Below are 9,064 nucleotides of genomic sequence, written 5' to 3' on the forward strand. Positions count from 1 at the left end.
TCCCAGCATTGGGGCTGCAAAGGCAGGAAGATCCCTGGGACTTTCTGATCAGAACACAGTGGGCCAGCAGCCAGCTCTTGAAACTTCTTTCAAGAACAAATTTCACTTCCTTACATATTACATTGGCCAAAGCCAGTCACGGGACTGGGCCCGAGTGCCACATATATGAAAAATGAATAACCCTTCCATGGAGAAGAGGATAAAACCAACATTTGTTTAAAAATTAATAAAAGGAATACAATCAATAAGTCCCAGGTACCAGACAGATGCCTTTTGATCTAGCAAATGCACTTTTGGCCTGAATCGTTATCATCAGAAAGTACTTAGAATCTTACTTTTTTTTTTTCTGACAGGAGAAGCAGTGTTGTTTACTTTCTCATTCATGGATGAATTGGCAGGAAAGGTCTCTGCTGTGATACAGTCACTGTCTTGTGGGACAACATACTCTGACATCAAATGGGGGAAATTGCGCTACTAGCATGTAGGAAATGGGAAATAGCAGGGCCATTACATAGTCTGCTGAGGTGTGCAGTTTCCACTTGCACTGAGATAGAAAGAAGAAAGTATGAAAACTCTCACATCTTTTCCCTCTGCAATACCTGGGCATCTGAGACTTACAGCATTTGGGAAGGAATTTTCCCTCAATAAGCTAGGAAGCTACAGCCTTGGGTAGCTGTCTTTGCATTTCTTAGGCAGGATATGAGAGATGGTTGTGCTGTCTGGAGGAACTTCTTAACAGGCAGAAAAAGCTGGGTGGAATGTAAGGTTGTCAAGAGTCTGTAGCAGATGCTGATGATGTTAACCCAGCTCAGTCTGTGTAGCCGCCAGCAGCAGCAGCTCGGTGGCGGAACAGGACACCCAAGAAGCCTATGGCAAACTCTGGTATTAGTTCCTTATCATGCTGCTGTAATAAAATCCATGACAGAAACAATTTTAGGGAGGCAGCCTTTATTTTGGTTCAAGAATTTAGAGGATAAGGTGTTTCACGTTGAGGGAGGCATGGTGGAGTAGCCTAGTTTGGGGCAATGTGACTTCTCACACCTTGGTGGGTTAGGAAGCAAAGGATGAGCCCAGAATCAGTGCTGGGCTATAATCTTCAACAGCCCCTGTTTTAGCCCATGGTTTATTGCTGTGAAGGGACACCATGACCATGGCAACTTTTATGAAGGAACACATTTAACTGGGACTAACTGGGGCTAGCTTATAGTTTCAGAGGTTTAGTCCATTATCGTCATGACAGGACACACAACAGCACACAGGTAGAAATGGTACTGGATAAGTAGCTAAGAGTTTTACATTTGGATCTGCAGGCAACAGGAAGAGAGAGTCCCTGGGTTTGGCTTAGGCTTTTGAAACCTCAAAGCTCACCTCCAGTGACACACTTCCTCCAACAAGATCACACCGCCTAGTCCTTTCAGATAGTGCTATTCCCTGATGACAAAGCTTACAATCTGTGAGCCTATGGGGGCCATTCTCATTCAAACCACCATGTTCTACTCCTTGGCTCCCATAGGCTTGTAGCCATATCATAATGTAAAAATGTCATGCCGGGTGGTGGTGGCACACGCCTTTAATCCCAGCACTTGGGAGGCAGAGCCAGGCAGATCGCTGTGAGTTCGAGGCCAGCCTGGACTACAGAGGGAGTTCCAGGAAAGGCACAAAACTACACAGAGAAACCCTGTCTGAAAAAAACAAAAACAAAAAAAAAAAAGAAAAAAGAAAAAAAATGTCTTCAGTTCAACTTCAAAAGTCCCCATAATCTATAACGATCTCAACACTGTCTTAAAGTCCAAAGTTCAAAGTCTCTTCTGAGACTCATGGAAATCTTGCAAATCACATACTTCCAACATAGAGTAGGACAGAATATACATTCCTATTACAAAGGGAGGAAAGGGAGCATAGTAAGGAAACAGCAGATAAATCACCGGGGTTAGCTCCAAACTGTATCCTCACATCTGAAGTCGAAGCACTCTTCAGCTCTCCAACTCCTTTCAGCTTTGTTGACTACAGCACACTTCCCTCTCTTGGGCTGGCTACACACCCAATCTGCATCCTTCCTTGGCAGTTACCCTGTGGCTCTGGCATCTCTAACATCTTGGGTTCTCCAAGACAAACCAGGAGACACTTTCACGTCTTTATGCAGTGGTTCCTCTAGTCCTCCTTGAAGGGACATCCCGACACACACATGGCCTCTGTGGCTTTTCTTAGCTATGGAAGGAGATTCTGTGACCCTTTTCTTGTATCCTGGATTCTAAAGCAAGAACCATGCAGCTGAGGCTGCCAAGTTTTGCTGCTTGGTGGGGCTGGAACTTGGCTCCCTTATTGAAATACATTTGTACCAGCTTTCCATTTTCAATGGTTTCTGTCACTGCTCAGGCTTTTCTTTCATACCTTTTCACAAGTTGGATGCTTGGCTGGGCTGAGTCTTACCCTGAGTTCACCATTCCCTTTATTTCATCAAGCATCATGCTTCCCTTTAAACATTTCATCTCCTTGAACACTGGACAGAGCTCCATTATACTTCCTGTGCTTCTTTTCTCCTCAAACTATACATTTTGTATTGCTCCTTTTCATTACAGATCTGCATAAAAGTGACCACTAATAACCAAGCAATGCTAGGCTGTCTGGAAATATCTGCTGCCAGCACCATTAATCCAAAACTCTTCAATTTAGCCTCAGACAGACTTTTCCGATGAGGGCAAAAAAGCAGCCACAGTCTTTGCCAAAATAGTGTAAGAATGATCTCTATGCCACTTACTAATGTTCTCCTCTGAAACCTCCTAGTCAGGCTGTCATGATCTACACTGCTCTCAGTACCACTGTCTCCCATGCTCTTAGCATGGCCCACTTAGAGTGTTCAACCGCTTTCCTAATCTAAAGTGCCCAAGTCCACATTCTGCCAATGAGCAGCATGGTCATGCTTGTCAGAGTAATACTCTGCTCGCTGTACCAAGTTATGTCTTAGTCTGTGTTCTATTGTGAAGGGACACAACGACAAGGCAACTCTTATAAAAGAAAGCATATAATTGGGGCCTGCTTTCATTTTCAGAGGTTTAGTTTATTCACATCAAGGTGTGTAGCATGCTGGCATGCAGGTAGACATGGTGCTGGAGAAGCAGGCATATGAATCCATGGGAAGCCATCCCTTAGTTACCAGGCTCCATTAACCAGCCCCCACCACCTCCCAGTATGGCAACATCAGCTGTGGATAAAATACTCAAATACATGCACTCATGGGGCATGCACTTGAGATTCAAACCAGAGCATTCTGTTAGTTAGTCACAGTAGAGACACCGAGTGCTTATGAACAAATCTCTATCACCACTGGGTAGGTGGTATATCAGATGTGTAACATATCAGTTGTCTTATTTCTGAAATGTGATGGTTTCTAAATGATACACACTGTTATTAAGAATTTATTGTTATCTGTTTTGACCATGTAGAACATCTTTTGAATACTAAGAAAAGTAGACCCATTATTAAAACTTCCATCCTGTGTGAGCAGAATAACCAAGGCTAAAGCTTTCTTATGAATGAAAATGGGTGTTGCTGTACTCTGAGCCATCGAGAGGATAGATGAATGCCAAGGGAACACAGAAAGCCAGCAGGATGGCACCAGTCACAGCAAATAGTAAGGAATACAGTCTACTCAAATTTTCTGTTTCCATACTGCAATAAATATTTTAATTAGCATTTCTCCTATGTTTCTACTACTGTTCTACATTGGTTATATTTATGCCAGTTGAAATTGGCATTATTCCAATGTTTCAAAAAATCAATATAGGAAATATTTAGACCAGGTGGTTCAGACTTTTGAAAGATTTAAAAAAATTATGAGATATTTATTGTGCCTGATTATAAAAAGAGAATCTATTTTCAAAGATATTATATGCAGAGAAAAATATGTACAGAAGTTAATGAAATTTTACAAACCAAACACAACTCTATAACTAGCATGTCAATAAAATTATTGTCAGTATTTTGTAGGTTTCCTGTGATTTCCAAAGGAGAGGGGTTTATTTATGGTTATAAAAGACTATTTGGGCCTTACTGGACAGGGAGTTTTCTAAAATTGACTATATAAAGAATGCCCTGTGGTAGTTGTGGGCATTTATGGCTTTTATTTGCCCAGGATACATTCTTCCATATTATGAACATTGTGGAATTAGAAGTGGTACGTTCTCTGTCCATTCATCAGTTAATTATTAGCATCCACACCTCCCCTCAAAAAAGGGAAGACAGCTTTTCTGAGCTGCAACAGACGGATGCTCTTTTCTGCACATTTCACTCTTGCTGCAGTTTCTAAAGACAAAGCAAAATGATTGACATTCATTCACATCTCCTGGCAACACCATCTTCAGACTATTTCAGCAACATAGGGGCCTCTGTAGTTTCCACAACCCATCTCTCCCACCCTATCCCAGTTTTCTCAGACATTCTGAGCTGCCAATCTTTCCAATAACCTACACTGGTTCTGATTGTAATCAGAGTTTTCTTTCTCTTGTTTGCAACAGAACTGAGTGATATTTAGCATTAGCTATTATTCTTCTACTACAAAATGAGGGTATCATTCTTTCAGAAGAATATATACTGTTGTGCTTTTAAATTTCTCTGTGATTGAGCATCTAAACAACTTGTTTCATACTCTCTCTTTCCCTCATTCCCCTCCTTCCTTCTTTATTTTCTATGATTTACAATCCCATTAAGATTCTGCAATGCATGCACTTTCACATATCTCTGGTTGACATGCTCCTAGGATGATTCCATGATGCAGCAATTGTCCCCAGTACTGCAATAAACACGGTTGTCCATGTATTTATACTTTATGGCTCCTTTGACCGTTTGGGTGAACAACTGATGTTGGTTATTTCCATGGGCCTAGCACAGTTTCAGCAACTGTGAGGGGCAGTGGATGTTGCTGTCCACCACCACTGCCAATTCGGTTGACCAACCTATTCAGTTTCTCTGCAGGACATAGGAGAATCAAATTCTCCCACCAGTAGCTGGAGCAGGAGACTTTATTCTCAGCTAGCCCTGTGTTTTCTGAGAGCTGCCTGAGAACTTTGAAGGAGTTAGGGAAGTCAAGAGGATTTATTGAGAACAGGAAGCAGGAAATGACCACATACAGGAAATAGTTCATTATATCTTTTCACGTTGTCTCTCTTATTACAATAAAAGCATACTACTTCAATAGTTTCAACAAATTAAATAGAATAAACCAAATATTTTCTAAATAATTAATGGTAACAGACATAATCTTAGAGAGATTTAAGGTAAAAATGGGTATATATATATAGCTTTTCATGAATAAAATATGTCAGAATGTTAGCAATTTATATCTCCTCATGATGATTTTATTTATATTACTTAGTCATGATTTTATATATTTTATTTCATGATAGAGTTATATTTTTTCATATTCATAAAAATCAATGAAATTGCCGTGGGTTTAGAAATAAGGATGTTTCACTGAGTTGAGAGAAGTTTGAGGTAGAACTCACATCTGAATCATAAGGTGCTCAGAGAAACCGGTACCAGGGCTGAATCCCCAGCTACATGGAAATACCACTTCCAAACCCAGGAGCCTCCTTAGGGTTTTTTTCATACAGTTTCTCTCACACTTGGTGGTAAAGCATTTGAACTCATTCCTCACTCTTCTTCATTATGTGCATTAAAGATAAATGTCAATTTTTTTTCCTCCTCTACCCCAAACTTTGACTTAGTTTTTTTCTTTTCTGGTGATGATGCACAAGAAAACACTTTCTCGGCATTGAGTAGGGTGTGGCTTCTCTTAAGACACCTTCAGAAAGCCGGGTGGTGGTGGTGCACGCCTTTAATCCCAGCACTTGGGAGGCAGAGGCAGGTGGATCTCTGTGAGTTCGAGGCCAGCCTGAGCTACCAAGTGAGTTCCAGGAAAAGGCGCAAAGCTACACAGAGAAACCCTGTCTCGAAAAACCAAAAAAAAAAAAAGACACCTTCAGAGCAGACCACCAACCCCCACTCCCCTGAACTCTGGATGTCAGAAAGGCTGGTCAGGGGCGTGGGGGATTAGGAAAAATGGTGAGCCCAATCAGAGTTAGACGTGATGGGAGACAAAGGTTGGCAAGATGGCAGTGCTGAGTGAAAGGCGAGAATTCCCTACCTGCCACATGCTGTGACAAGTTTCAACGAGATGGCTGCAGTGCGCTTTGTGGTGTCCATCTCTGTTCATGCCTGAGACACCTACATTAAAAACTTGTATTGTTTTTCCAGAGGCATTTTTACATTGGTTTCATTTCTTTTGAATGTTGTATGATTAATCTGACTATGTGTTTAGGTGGGATTATTGGGCGACTATTCCAGAGCCTTCCAGCCAGGCTTAGGGAGCGAAGACACAGTCCATAGCAGTCTTTCTAGAATGGAATGAGGGGAGTTCATGTTGACCATGACTGCCAGGCGGCTATGAGCAAGCTCAATAAATCAAATGAGTCATCTGTCCACTTACTTTCTGCTCAGGGTAACAGGCAAACTGTGACAGAAACCAAGATATTAAATTTATAGTTGTAGCGACCAGGCAACCAAGGGACTGGATGTCTCAGTTGAGCTAAAGGTCCTGTAAATGAAAAAAGGTGGCAACTTTGATCAATATTTTTCTTTCTGATGAGAAAACTTTTGTTTTCTTTCCTGCCAAGATGATCGTGATCCCTTCCTGGAAAAAAATTCTCAGTGACAGAAGATTAAACTTCCATGTGGGAAGTGCCTCAGGCCAAGGGCACAGTTCCTTAAACTGTTGTATCAGATATGAAAGAGGTGAAAGCTAGAGGCTGGGTTGTGCTACCTTGGGGTCGCCATGGAGCCAGAGCTGGAGGGAGACTGGAGACACCCTTGTCAGACTCCGGGAAGGAGAGGGTCCTGCATCTGAGGATGTTGCTGTGCCTGACCATTATCTTCTCTCCTGATCCTTTAAGGATGAGGAAGCATGACTGCTACATACTAGTTTGAATTCCTTAAAGAATGCCAGCCATTAAAATCATCCTAAAATAGGTTCTGACATTTAGGACTAATGATGGGTGAGATTTCTAATTTGGATTGAGCCAGAGAAGAAGCTAATCACTGGGTTCTGAGGGTGGAAGACACTGCAGGGCTGGTGGCGTTAACAGTTTTATTTACATACAATGGATGCACAGGGAACTATGCATATTGAATGTGCCCTGAGTTTTGGATGTATACAGCAGCTATGACCCCATCACGGCCATGGAACATATCAGACACTTCCCAAGGTTGTCTTGTTCTCCTTCGTATTTCCTTTGATTTGGCTGTGCATGTGCTAAGAACACTAAACAGATCATCTATCTATTTAACAAATGCTGATGTACACAATAGCATGTTGTGAGTGATAGATCCTATGCTGTCTAGAACTCATTCATGTAGCATAACTGAAGCTTTAATATACTCACAGAGAAACTCCCACTGTCCTTTTCCTCATGGCTTGTGGCACCTGTATTATTTCCTCTGTGAGAATCAATATCGCGGAGATCTCATTTCAGGAGCATATGCACTATTTGTCTTACTATGACTAGCTTAACGCTCTAAAGGCCAGGCTTTTCTACTTTCTAAAGCTGAATAACACTCTGAGGCACTTCCCTTACCAAGTTTCCTTCATCCTTTTGCCTGGGAATTGCTTTTGTGTCTTGGTGACTAAGAATGATAATGCAGGGAGCATGGGAGGGCTGTTGGGCTTCACAGTGTCCTCTTGGCCATGAGAAATTGAAGCCCTCAAATCACAAGCAAAGTAAGTTCTGCCTCTGTTAAGCTGTTTCTGTTAGGTCTCTTACCATGAAGATGAGAAAGCCAGCTAACATGTAGTGCCAGTGTGAGTGAGTGTGAGTTCTGCGGTCTGAGCCCTTGTTTAAATATCCTGAGTGATGTGAAGCAAGTCAGCTCATGGATTCCTGCCTCAGTTTCCCTATATGTAAAGTTTGCTGTGATTGTTGTTATTGTATACATATGATGTACATAGAACACCATGTACACCACACTGTGAGTATACAGTGAGCATTATTGTTATCATCATTATACAGGAAAATGAACTAGGGAAATTAAATCATGGTGTTAAGAGATACTGCACATTTACAATTTTGATAATCTACAATGAAGCAGAAATACATAAAATAATGAAATGAGCTCTTAGCATGATATGTATCTATAATAGAGTACATTTTTTCATTAGATTAAAGTAATTTTTACGGTAGTCATTTCAGAATACAGTGTGCAAGATGACTCTTTCTACTCATGTCCTTTCAAATTTTTATTCTACTCCTGCAGGACCTCTACAGCCAGCACAAACAACATATACTGTATAAACTGGCTTCCCACTGGTCACCATAGGAAGTGAAACACATTTTGATTTGACTCAGCCCAAGCCCAGCTGTGGCGCTCCTGCCATCTGGAAGCCTTGCCACATCTGGGTGTGCTAAACGCCTAACTCTGGCCTCAGACTTACCCAGCCAAGCCTGCTGGACTCGGCCAACGTGGGTGCAGGGGAGTGAGCTTTGGTGCTGAGAACCCAGTTGCTGGTAGTGTTGGGCAATCGCGGAGTTGTCGCAGCAGAGAAATTGGATTCCATGTCCAAGCGCAACTTCTTGATTAGCTTCTATTTAAATGGGAGTTTGCTGAGTTTTTCAGCTGTCTTGGCAACATCTGATTCCAGCTGGGAGAGGAAGGATGTGAGTCAGAGATGGGGAGAGGCAGCTGGCCTGGTGTTGTTCCAATCCTCAGAGGAGGACCATGTCTCCTGGAGCTTTTGTGCTGCATTTACAAACAGCCTGTGGGGAGCCTGAGCATTGTGTAGTCATACTCAATCAAAGCCATCCCGGGGCCCATTCTGGATGTATTTAAATGCATGATAGCCACCAGCACCAGTCCTGTCCTCTTGAGCATCATAAATGAATGATCCTCAGGAAGGCATCCTGATGGAACGGAAGAAAACAGGACATTGAGAAACAAAATGCAGAATGTGTCTCAATATGGAGCCTGAGTCTGTGCCTCCAGCAGATAGTCTCATTTAGACAAATGGGGCACGTTT

This window comes from Peromyscus leucopus, chromosome 1, assembly GCF_004664715.2.
Source record: "Peromyscus leucopus breed LL Stock chromosome 1, UCI_PerLeu_2.1, whole genome shotgun sequence".
Lineage (NCBI taxonomy): Eukaryota > Metazoa > Chordata > Mammalia > Rodentia > Cricetidae > Peromyscus > Peromyscus leucopus.